Genomic DNA, 13,268 nt, shown 5'->3' on the forward strand with positions numbered 1-13,268 from the left:
ACCACACTCCTGTTGTCTCCTCCTGCACTTTTCTCCCAAGGATCTTGTTCACCAGCAGTGACAGCCATCACCTCCTGACAGGGAACCAGCACATGTAACCCCACAGGGGATCCATGGACACAGAGTGCCACTCACTCTTGAGTACCAACCTCACAGGCAGTGAGTTGCAAGCTCTGTGTTCATCCCCTTACTTTTAATCCAGTATGGAGCAGAAAAATAAGTGAGAGGCTTCTTTAGCAGATGTGTAACTTTTTTGCATGAGCAATTGCTGCTTTGGGTCCATGGCTTGCAGAATCCAGGAATTTTCTAATTGCCTGGGATCACAGAGATGCACGAGGACCACGGGGCCAGCACACACACAAGAGGTTAAGTTTGCTCCAACTGTGTGGGCAGTAGCAAACTCCATCAGTGCAGTGATTGTGACCTGTCTCAGGACAGGGGCTGTTTGTGTTTCTGCTGGAGTCAAACCCTTGGCTGATGTCACCCAGGGCAGAGAAGCCCCTTGGCCAGGGGCAGCAGCTCCCTGAGGCAGCCACCCTGTGCCTAGATTGCCAGCTGTGTTTCCTGGAAGGCTGCAGGAGATGAGCTGCCTGTCACCATAAAGCAGAGCCTGAGCTCTGACAGTGACCAGAGCTGGCGTTAATTCACTCCCCACCAGCTCCAGCTGTCTCCCACGCCTGCACTTGGTTTAACCAAGTAACCTCTGGTGGAATTTACAATCTTCCTGTGTCCTTGATTTATTAGTTGCAGCCTCTCGGTCTGATGATTTGATGGCCTGAGCCCAGCTCTATCCTTTTTTTTGGAGTATACTGCAGGTTATTTGTTTATTACAAAAGCTGATGACAAAAAATACTCCACCACACTTATTCCCAATTGCATCACCATGGCAACTATGATCAAAGTTTTCAAGCTTTTCCTCAAAAGAGTTTGCTGGGTTAGGTTGTTTTGTAGAGATCTCTGTGTGTGCCAGGTAGGAGGTTTCTAGTGATTTATCTGGCACATGCTTTGTCAGTTATCTATGTTTGTTTGTGTAGCTCAGCTGCTCTCTTCAGCATCTCTGCCCACTTCTCTTGGCCGCTATTCTCAGCTCCCTGTGTGGCTCCCTAAACAGGTCACTTCTTCTCCAGCCCCTGATGTCAGGTCACTGCTTTCTTGCCTGTCCCTCTGCCAGGGTACAGGGACACCCACCTGTACCAGAGCCACCTCCTGTGGCAGTGCAGGGCTGTCCCCAGTGTCACAGACAAGCTCTAGGATGTGCCTGACACTGCACAGACCCTTTGTGGGGCTGGGCACAAACCCTGCCTGCCTGTCACTGTTGGACACAAAATGATTCACACAGACACAGCTCGAGGTGTGGTGAAGGAAGAATTCTCGTTTATTTGTTCTTTCAGTATTTATAGGTTTCCAACCACAACCAGGGATTGGATAGTCAGGTCACCACCTTCCCAACCTCCATGAGAGACATCCATCAAAAGGTACATCTTTAATGGAATGTATAAACACTTATGTTTATAGTTACTTTCCTGGGAAAGTGGCTAGAACTTGTTAAAACAATAGTGAAAGTCCTGATTCTCAGGGTGACAGGGCTGGGCACTGCAGGCACTGCAGGAATGGTGGAGAGGACAGGCTGGGAGAGGCATGGAGTGGAACAGGTGCTGCTTTGGGGTTTGACCCATCTGAGGTACTGTCAAAGGGGGAGATTCCTTCCTGTCTGTCCCTGCTGGCCTCCCTGCAGTGCCTGGGGTACAGTGAGGATGCTGCACTGTGGGTCTAGTCTTGAGTGAGATGGGCCTGACCCTGAGGCCCCATGGGCAGCAGGAGGTTCTCAGATCACACCAAGGGTTTCCAGCTAACAGTTACAAAAGCCAGCCAACCTGTGAGATGCCATTTATGAAATTTAATGCTCCTTCAGCAACAGCTTCCTCTTGCTGTCTCATATTTTACCCTTGGAAGAAAAGAGCCACAAGTGAGGGGCCTGGTCTCACTTGAAGGTGTTCCCACCCCAGAGGCTGGTGGCCCTGGATGGCTCCAGTCAGTCTGCACCTGCTGGCTTCAGACACACACACACAGAGCTCTCAATATCCTAGTCTTTGCATGATGCTGCCCAAATTTATCCAAGCCTGATTCCCAGCCAGCTCATTAGCTGACAGCCATGGCTTCCCAGCTAGTCCTTGTGCACAGAGAACTTCTTGCTTAGTCCCTTCCCAAAAGTCCCCTGTTCAGCAGTGTCTTGCTGCCCTGTGGTGCCCAGGACCAGTCCCAGGCTCTGGAGAAGGCTCAGGAAGGTGCCTCAGCTGCAGGTGGGTTCCAGAAGAAGATTCCAAGAGGGCCCAGGACTCCTGGCCATGCACCTCTCCCAGGTGAGGCAGAGGGATTGCCCTCCTCCTCCCAGTGTCCCTGCAGCTGAATGGCAGAGAGATACCAGCAATGTCTCTGCCCTCTTCCCACCTATTATGGGAGCTGCTCATGCTGCTGAAAAATTCTGCAGAGCCTTTTCCTTGCCCTCTCCCCCTCGGATGACACTGCTGTCACCATCAGGTCATCCTGCACTGCATCACCAAGAGTGTCTTCCCAAGCTGAAATCCCAGTTCCCAATCCCAATTCCAATCTCCTATTCCCCAACCCATTCCCACCACATGCCCTTGGTGTCTTCTGCATGATCCCAAGTCTGCCAGTTAAATGCAGTTGAGGTTCACTCTTCTGCACATCTAAGAGGGATTAGATTGAGCCAAGGAGCCATCCTGAGCCCTGGCTGTGTCCAGGGGCATTGGCCATTGCCCTTCAGTAAGATCACATTGCACAGCAACTCTTCAGGCACCGTTTGTTTAGGCAGTAAGATTTTGGGAGTCTCACCTCTTGATTTGTTTCATTTCCTCTTTATTATCATCGTTCACTTTACACTGGTGCTTTATCTTATGAATATTGATTCTTTTGTCTCACTGGTTAGCGTTTGTTTATTCCACACTAACATTTTCTGTTCCTACATTTCTGCACACTCAGGTGATTTATAAAGGTAGTAAAACAAAGAGTGCTTGTTGCAGTGAACTCAAAAAGCTTTGCTGTGCTAAAGGGTCCGGGGAATAATAAATCAAATCTAACCTTGAGTCAGAGTCATTTCTGCTGCTTTCACCCTCAGATGGAATCATCCAGCACCACATCCAGAGCCACACCATCCACCAGACAGCTCTGTATGCCCAAAGCTGGTTCAGGGAGATTCACCTTTCTATGTGTGTCATCCATCACCAGCAAAGCCAGAGGCTCCCCAGGGAATGGGCACGGCCCCGGGGCTGCCAGAGCTCCAGGAGCGTTTGGACAGCGCTGCCAGGGATGCCCAGGGTGGGATGTTGGGAGGTCTGGGCAGGGCAGGAGTGGGCTGGATGATCCTGTGGGTCCCTTCCAAGATATTCCATGATTCTGTGATCCTATGAAAGCAGGGCATGGCTGGACTCCTGGAGAGTGGCCTCAGAAACTCCCCTCTCCACCTTCATCCCATGTGTAAAGGTCCTGCCAGCTCTGACAGACATGTCTTTGCAGCACACTTGTCACCCAGATCCTGGGAGCCAAAAGCTGCTGGAACAGCTGTGCACACTCAGATGAAATCCTGTCCTGGAGCTGCTGCTCTGGAAGTAGCCCCTCCATGCACCCTCAGTGGGCTGCCAAGGTTCTTTGCTCCCTGAGTGGCTCCACAAGCTGGTTTGGAGTGTGTGCAGACAGCTCCACTCACACACATTCCCCAGCCAGGGCTGTGCTGTGACTGCTGAGGAACAGGAAAACAAATGCAATTGCTGAAGACACAACCCTGACCACCTGTCACTGACACACTTGCATCCTATAAGGTTGCCAGACCTTTGCTTAGTGGCTCTGAGGTGCTCCATGCTCAGAAACCTTAATTGCTCTGTCTTTTCCAGGTCAGTGGAGCTCTTTATGTGTGTCCACCCATCAGCTCTGGCAGCCTCTGTCAGCACAGAAGGGAACTGCTCTCTTCACCTGAAGGCTGTGTGCTGATGTGAGGAGCCCCAAGTAGGGCTCTGGTCAAAGGGTAGGGACACAGCCCAGTCCATTTGCAATGCAGCTGCATGTAAATGGCTTTTCTGGCTTGGGTCTAAGACCAGCCAGGGGATGCCCCACTCTGGAGCACTGGTGCAAAGAGAGCATGGAGGAAGCTGCCTCCTCACTGGGTCCAACTGGAGCAAGTCCCTGCTACCCCATAGTGGTGCTGGGCCCCTCCCTGCAAAGGGAGGTGCAGAAGGGGTGTCACGGTACCTGGTGGCCAAGGGCTACAGGAAGTCACACAGCCACACCAGGAGTGCTCCTAAAGCCAAAGGATGGTGGAAAGGAGGAGGGGGCGCCTCAAGGCACAGCATTTCCTCCAGCTGATGCAGAACAAAGCACACCCCAGCAGGCACAGTCACCTCCCAAGGAGATGACAAATGGGATGACAACAGGCTTTCCACATTCCTGCTGGGCCAGCAGGAAGATAAATGCCTTTATTTCCTTTTCTGTTCCTTTGTCTGTGAGAGAGCTGACCCGAAGGACCAAGGAGCCACCCTTTAGCCGTGTCTGGGTGTCAGTGCTGGAGGATTTAACACAGTGATCAGGAGCAGAAAAGAGCAAACCTGCCTAGAGATGAGTGCAGCCGTGCTGGACAGCACAGTGTGGCTCTCATCCCAAATCTGCACTCACCTTTAAGGCAGTGATGACTGTATCAGTAAGGGCTGGCTGTCAAAGCTGCCATCCCAGCTGGGACAAGCTGGTGTCTGTGATAAATTAAAGGTGATTCTGGCTGTGCTATCAAAACCTTTTCTCAGTGAAACAAACTTAGATTTTTACAAGAAAAATAACCAGAAGAAGGAAACCTACAGTTTCATTGAAATACTGTCACTGCAAAGAGAAAACTCAAAAAAAATCATGAGTTGAGTGGTTTCTGAAAGTTTTCTGGTGATTTTTTATCTCATGGTCAGAGAATCAGGGAATTCCTACTGTGGAAAAAAATGTAATTTCAAAAATTCATCTCATTGTCTCCACTGATCACAGAGGAAGTAGAGGATGTTTGTCCCACTGGACTCTCAAGGGATAGCTGTCAATGCAGCAATGCCTCTAAAAGAGAGACATCGCTCCCAATTTTCAAAGCTGGGAATGACCCCCTCTCCACTCCAGCGACAGAGACATGGTGCAAATGTTAGTGCTTGTCAGTTTGTTTGAGAAGCATCCAGGAGACTCATCCTGATTTCTCGTCTCTTTGTTGAGCAGGGTGAGCCCGGTCTCTGCAGTCTGACATGGGAACTGCCCAGTGCCCACAGTGGCTGAGCACAGTCCCATTCACTGCCACCCTGTAAAGCTCTCCCTCATTTCCTTTCCCAGCAGAAACATCCCGTCGGTGGTCCCCTGGATGGAGGAGGAGTAATGCCAGAGAGGACCAAAACCAGGGTTATGAATAAAATTCATAAGACTTTGGCATTTCCCTGGCCCTATTGAACCACACCAGCGTCTTTCCACACCAACCCGATTCCACTCCTCATGCAAACACAGCCCAAGGGTTCTGTTTCCTTTTGGTGTAAACCAATTTCACAGTCTTTGGAGCTGCCATTAAACAAAGTCACTGATTACTTTGCCAAGCCTTGGCTGCTCATACTCCTCTTCCCTCACTGCAGAGCCCAAAGGACCTGTAGTACCACAGCAGGTGGAGGTGATGCTACCCTAGGACTGATCAGCCACTGTAAATTATCATTATATTCAGCATGGGCTGAGCACAGACCCCCTGCACCCACTGAGCTCACACTGTCCCTGCACAGCCCATCTCCTGTTCCAGGTGAACAAGCCAGATTGGCTCTGGTGTGTCCCTGGCAGGCACACAATGACATCTCAGAAACAGGGGTCTCAATTACTGTCACATCATCTCCCTGTGGCAGTCATTCTCAGCACATCCCCTGTCCTGCTAAATGCCCCATAGTCTCCTTGCTTATCTGAGCTCCCAGTGTGTAGCTCCTGGCAGCCTCACAAAAGAGGCAAGCCCTGGAGGGAACACGATGAATATTCATGGTCACTGTGTCTGGAAGGAAAGGGGAGGCTCTCAGCACATCCACAGGTGAGCAAGATATTCATCAGAAAATTCACATTCAGGGTCTTATTCCTCTTATTGCATTAAATATTTAACAACAGAAACTTTCAAGTGTCTTCACAATGTAATTACAGTGCCAGGAGGATCAGCTCCAATTGCTAAGCCCAGCTCACCGCTGGGATCAGCACTGCCAGCAGGAGAGCCTGGGTGGCCTCCAGTCCCACTGGGCTTCCTAAGCACCTGGCAAGGACAAATGCCAAAGCGAAAAAAGAAACCAAGGGTGTGAATGTTGTAAGAATGTTGTATGGAGAGAGGCTGCAGGGACAGCACAGATGTCCAGGAAGATTAAAATTGAAGAAAAAATCCCTGTTGCACTAATATAACAAAATCCACGGTGATAGGAAGATGGGGAATCTGCAAAGAGGACACGTAGCATTTCTCAAGGGCAGCAGTTTGGGGAGGGATGCAGGCAGGGCAGTGGGGAAGGAGCCAGATCCAGAAAAGTGTAGACAATGTCACAGTTCCACCCTTCCAGCTGGGCACACTTCTACCTTGAGGGCAAGATGAGGGAGAGGCAGCTTCCTATGGCTTGAAATACCATGCACGGTAGAACACTCATACACACAGTGTGTGTTGCTAGTTGTCTCTAACATTCCTCCAGGAAAGCTGACATCCAGTAGCATATCCACAGGGCATGCACTGAGAGAAAGCATTCACCATCATCCAAGGGAGATAGATTCCTAGGAACACTGGTTAACACCCCACCAAGAACATAAGAGCAGTTACACCTTGGATGCTGACAAGAAGGGGGAAAGGGTCAAATTCAATATGTCACTGGGTAACAAGAAAAACACGGGGTTTCTGCAGTTCTATCATGGGGTGTAAATTAAGGTGTCAAAGCTGAATTTGCAGGGTAACATTCTCCAGCGATATCAGTCCTTGGCAGAGAAGCAGGAAAGCTGATACAGAATTGAATTAATAAAGAATTAAAGGCTAGGAATGTTATCAAGGCCAGTAAGAATGATGTTATGGAACACAGGCCCTGCCCAACAAATCTGTTCTCCCTTTCAGGGGAGAGCACCCATGTGACTGATAGGATAGAAAGCCCAGGCACAATCAGGCTTTACAGATTTGGGTTAAAACCAGGTCCAGCCAATGCTGGAAAAGCCCATTTGTAAATATGCCAAATGCTGGACAGAAATAGCAGATTTCCAACCAAATAAGAGTGTGATGGAGGGAATTCTGTGAAAGACAGCTCTAAACACTAGAACTGTGGGGAAGGAAGATTATGAGGGAGACATGGACGTGGACATGGACATGGACATGGACATGGACATGGACATGGACATGGAAATGAGATGGAGATGATGGAGGTGATGGAGAGGGAGGTTGGTCAGAGGAGAGCACTCTGCCTGTAAGAAAAAAACTTGCAAGGTTCCAAATAATGCCAAGTGTGAGGCAGTAAGAGAAGATGTCCAACTCTGAGCCAGCTGGGTCTATGTGAACAGCCCACACTTTGATGTATCCAGGTCATAAAATCCAGCATGAGCACAAAGAGCAGCAGTTGCAGCAAATTTCCAGTGCTGCAGCCTCCCAGGTACAGCAATCCCTCCTCTGCCTCCCAGCCTGCAGAAAACCCTGGACAGGCAGGAGGTTTGCCTTCCCCAAGTCTACCTAGGTTCCCCCATAGTTTGCTGCTCATGGTCTTCATGTTTCTGTTTCAGGGATCAGCAGGCGAGGTGGAGCTGTTGATTGTGTGAACACATGGCCTGGTTTTGCTCTTTGTTAACCATCCTGCTGAAATCCATGAAATAAAGACTGCTGAGAGAGAAAATCCTTCTCCCTTGCCCAGACTTGCCTCCTGGCAGCAGCTGCCTTGTTTTGCTCTGGTCTCACCCTTTGACATCCCTGGTTGCATATTATTGCTTAATTATCATCTCATTACACAACCTTGGCACATTTCACATGGCCTGTGCTCTGCCCGTGTTCACTGGAGGAGCAGATAACAAATGGCTCTGCATGTCTCACTAATCAGACTAAACCCAGGATCACCATTCTGGTAAGAACCCTGCTGATGAATAGGCATGAACTGCAGCTCCTGGGGATCCCAGCTGTTTTTCTCTCCCCCTCCTGGAGTTCTGAGCACAGCTAGGCTGTTTCAGGAGGACAACAAGGCATATTTGACATAGAACAGCCTCTGAGCCACTCAGCAGAATTCACTCTTGACAGACCATCCATGCATGGGGATACCTGGGCCATCCTTGGAGGAGGACCACAGGCAGACACAGAGGATCTGGATGTTTGTCTTGCATCAAGTCCACAGAACAAGCACCCAGAACAATTCCAGGGCACATAAACTGCAACCAACCAATACTGAAAACAGTAAAAATGGTTGAGAAGAAGAAGAAGAACTTCAACAGAAGCAGCCCCTCACTTCCCACTTTTTCACCCTTTCTCCCACCTCATTGTTGCTCTCCTCTTCCTGACCTAAGGAGGTTTGCAGTGTGGGAGTTGATTACAGCCACGTGCTTGCTCCTGGATCATGCCAGGTTCATCCTCCCCACAGTAGTTTATGACTGCAACACACTGAAGTGGATAGACTTTAGGAATAAAGCCTTACAAATGCTTTCCCTGAGAAAGTGATCCACATAAAAATACATCAAACTATTGAGAGTTCTCCTACAGGAAAAAACAAGGCTGCTATTGAAAAATGTAAGTAATGTGATTTCTAACACTTGGGCAATGTAAGCAGAAATTGAAATTTTGCATAAATATATATAAAACTTGTATTCATTGATGTGATTGATATTAAACAATAGCAACACTATATTTGACAGAGAGATGTCATGATAAAACACCACAGATATGACAGCTCACAGCAGAATTTTATGATGCAGTTCAATTTTAAACCCCTATCTGTCTCTGCAGATAAGATTTCCATGCTGCCTCAGGATCTCTGAAGCCTGGCCAAGAGCATCCTTGCCATGAGATCAGTTTTCTTAGCCCTGGCATGGAGCAGAGGCACAGGAAACATGAGCCTGTCCATGTCCATAGAACACACAACAGGGTCTTTGACATGAGGCTGCAGGATGTGAGCTCCCCTGCTGCGTGTGCCACTCCACACAGCTCTTCCACCTGTGCCCAACCCCAGAGAAGTGCTCAGGTCTCACTGACACAAAACACCAGGCCTGACAGTGAGCTCTGGGAATTTAATTTTACCTTGGGATGCTCTGGGAAGGGTTGATGTGGCTGCTCATGATTGCTGCTGCTCCTCTGGTTTTTGCACAACAACAGTGAAAGCTGATTTTTTTTTTCTAATTCAATTTTCATCCCACAGTTCATCACTCAGGGTCAGCTTCCACATAAATGTAGTTGTCTGTCCCCACACAGGCAGCAGCTTGGTGCTGGAGATGTTAATTCTACAGCTGAATTTGCCCATATGCTGTGAAATTGCAGTCAAATAAATGGCCCTGAGATCCAAGTGACAAAGAGCAAAGTCTGTGGGAGTAACAGCAGCTGCACTGGACAGGGATGAGTGCAGATCTTGTTATAAAGAGAAGCCAAGAAGACAAGTCCTCACCCAACTCTGCTGGAGTGGATTTGCACTCTGAGGACCCTGTGGGTCCCTTCCAGCTCAGGTTATTCTTTGATGAAGTATTTTGAGGTGAAGCCATAGGAGGAGCAGCTGAAGAGTGCTTGGTTTGTCCAGCTGGAGAAGAGGTGATTGAACTCAGATCTCACCTCAGTCTGCAGCTCCTCCTGGGACAGGACAGCTCTGATCTCAGCCCTGGGACAGGGCCAACACCCAGGGAAGGGCTGGAGCTGGGCCAGGGCAGGCTCAGGCTGCAGAGCAGGGCAAGACTCTTCCCCCAGAGGTGCTGGCACTGCCCAGGCTCCCCAGGGAATGGGCACGGCCCCGAGGCTGCCAGAGCTCCAGGAGCGTTTGGACAGCGCTGCCAGGGATGCCCTGTTACCGCTGAAGATGAACAGATCACATGGACACAGGTCGAGGTGTGGTGAAAGGAAAAGCAGAGTTTATTTTTTCCCCCAGGATTTATAGGCTTCTGACCACAGCCAGGGATGGGATGGTCAGGATAACACTTTCTCACTGCACTGGCCATGAGAAATGCCCATCACAAGACGTGTAACAGAAAGAATGTACACATATCTATGTTTACAGTTACTGTCCTGGGAAAGTCCTTAGAAAACCATGTCAGCAAGCTCAGAAGCTGAGCTTTCAGGGTGACAATGCCCAGAGTGGGATGCTGGGGGGTCTGGGCAGGGACAGGGGCTGGGCTGAGCTGGATGATCCCTGGGGATCCCTTCCAGCTCAGGATATTCTATGATTCTGTGATTCCATTACTCTGCTAAAACCCCTCTCTTACCCACATAGAGCTGAGTAGGGGATGCTCTGGGGTGGCTGTTACAGGCTCTTCACCTCTGCAACCTGATTTGATTCACCTTGTCCCTCAAAACCTCCTGCCACGCACCATGTAGGACCCCATACAGAAACTTTCCATTTTTAATGCATCCCTGCAATAAGGCAAGAACTGTCAGTGAAGAGAGCACATTGCATTTTCAGGCAGCTGATTATATGGGTGGGGCCTTCTCAGCACCTGTCACCTTCTCCTCCTCCTCTTCTGATGACAGTCTGTAATTTTCACCGTAGGGACAGTTTGTGATGATTTCCAAGATCCCAGGGCAATTGGGGTTTCCTGTCCAAGCTTTCTGTGTGATCAGAGCAATCCACTTACTCCGGGTAACGTCAGTGGCATGATGTATGGCAGAGACTTTCTCTGTGAACACCCAGCCCTGCACTGATAGTTGGGGTGCCAGAAGGAGCTGTGCTTCAGTGCTAATCACTTCTGAGTGTCCTCAGTGTTACCAAGTTGTAAACCAATATCCCACAGTGCACCAAGAGAGCGATCCTGACCCCTCTCCCTGCTCTCAGAAGGAGCACTGTGATGGGTACAGAGAGTATATATGAAAATACAGACAGGTACCATGCCCACATGAACAGACCAATCAACATTGTGGCCAGTTGCTTTGTACCTAATGCAACAAATAATTAGATCAAATTTGTTTCCTACTCATTCTGGCCTGATCTGTTATCTCAAGCCGTCAGTGTCCCACAGTGGGCACCAAAGAAGGTTGTTGTGGTTTAGTTCCCGTATTCTCCAATTCAGTGTTCCCACTGAAGCACTCCAAACCACTGCTCGCTCAATGCCCCCTCCCATTTTCCCTCCCCCTTCCCTCTGCAGGGGAATGTACCTGAAAATTGGAGACACAAGAGGCAAAGATCACAGTTTGAGATAAGAACAATTTACTGGAAATAGCAGTGAGATAAGAAAACAAACAGCAACAGCAACAATATTAACCAAAAAGAAGTGTATAAAAGAGAGAGTGAATCACATGCCAAAATGCTCACCACAGACCCTGAGACAAGGAACAAGGGCCAAAGGCTTCCCCACTCCCACTGGAAGCCGCTTCTTTCTCCTCAGGAGCCCAAGAGAGTCCTTTGCTCCACCCCAGCAATGACCCGAGGTGGTATCAAACAACACAAGGGTCCTGGCTGAAACCAGGACAATTTCCAATAAATTTCAGCCCTATTCCAGCTAGAGATTCAGAGATAGAGAGATGACAGAAACTGGAAGCAGAGGTCACAACTGAACGACTTGTGCAGCATCACTTACAGAGTCACAGCCATCCCTCTGTGGTGAGTGTTGGTCTGAATGGTCAGCAGGAGCTCTGCTCCACAGAAAAGCACTGAAGAGATGGAGGAACCACATCCCTTTGAGCTCCAAAGGTCCCAGTGACCTTGTCCCCTCTCCCTGCCTGGAAGGTGGTTGAAAACAGTAAATTTCAGTCCTTGTCTATCACTGACAAGCAAGCAAGGAGAACAGTTCACCCATTAGCATTCTGCCAGATGCCTTCAGGACAGTTTAATTTACATCTGTATTACTTTTATTATTTAGAGGATTCACAGGGAACTGCATCATGGGAACTGCACATCCTGGTTTATTTGAAGATCTCTTTGTCAAATCATAAAGTACTTTGGGTTGGAAGGGACCTTTAAAGGCCACTTGGACCACCCCCCTTGCAATGAGCAAGGATAACTTCAGCTAGACCAGGTCACTCAGAGCACATCTGGCCTGGCCTTGGAGTTTTCCAGGGAAGCTTTTGAAAGCTACAAGAATGGACAGTAACAACCTAAGGGGAAAAAATGGGTATGGCCAACTCACTCAGCACAGCAGGTTCACAGGCCCTCTTGCCCTCTGGACAGGGGGTTGCTGTCAGGAAAGTATAAATATGATTTTATAAGCGATTTGCACCCTATGGACTGCTGCAGACTGTTCTCAGTGCTCACTGAATGCTGACATGGGGAGGACAAGTCCAGCCACACATTTCTTCTCCTCTCACATTCCAGCTCAATCTGAGAAGGAAGTATAGAATATGTGTAGGTGTCATGGAATCATAGAATGGTTCAAGTTGGAAGGAACCTTCCAGCCCCCTGCCATGGGCAGGGACACCTGTCCTTGCAGTAACCAGCCCCATCCCACCTGGCCTTGGACACTTTCAGGGAAGGGGCAGCCATGACTTCCCTTGCTGACCTCTGCCAGGGCTCAACCACTCTCCTAGTGAAGAATTTCCTCCTAATACAAAAGTAAATCTCTCCTCTGTTAGTGTAAATCACTCCCCCTTGTACTATATGTATGTAGATATGGAGAAATATCTATGTAGAAACTGAAGAATATTCTATAATAAATAAAATGTATGAAGTTTATGGGACTTCAGGGTTTTCTTCTCAAACATCCTTTAACCACATGGCCCTATGAATTGTAGCAATTCTGGCATGGAGTGTCTTGCATCGTTTGTAAGTCAGAGTGGAATCCTTTAGGCAGTTGTGCCTCACCTTCCTACCATATCAGAGCTGTGGCTGTCTCCCAGCAACCAGACCTAAAGGAGAAAATCCTTATCCCAGTTGGGTCAGGCAGTCCTGAAAGAGGAGGGAGAATGTGCCATCTCCTACCATGGGAAGCATCACAGCCTAAACACACAGGGGATGGGCCAGAATGGATTGGATCTAGAATGAATTGGATCCAGAATGTGGAGGCTTCCACAACAGCCCAGAATATGCCAGCAGGATTTCAGTGGTCTTCCTCACCCACCACAGTATTAAAAACGAGATTCACTTAATAAATTATAAAAA

This window comes from Parus major, chromosome 15 (genome assembly GCF_001522545.3).
Source record: "Parus major isolate Abel chromosome 15, Parus_major1.1, whole genome shotgun sequence".
Lineage (NCBI taxonomy): Eukaryota > Metazoa > Chordata > Aves > Passeriformes > Paridae > Parus > Parus major.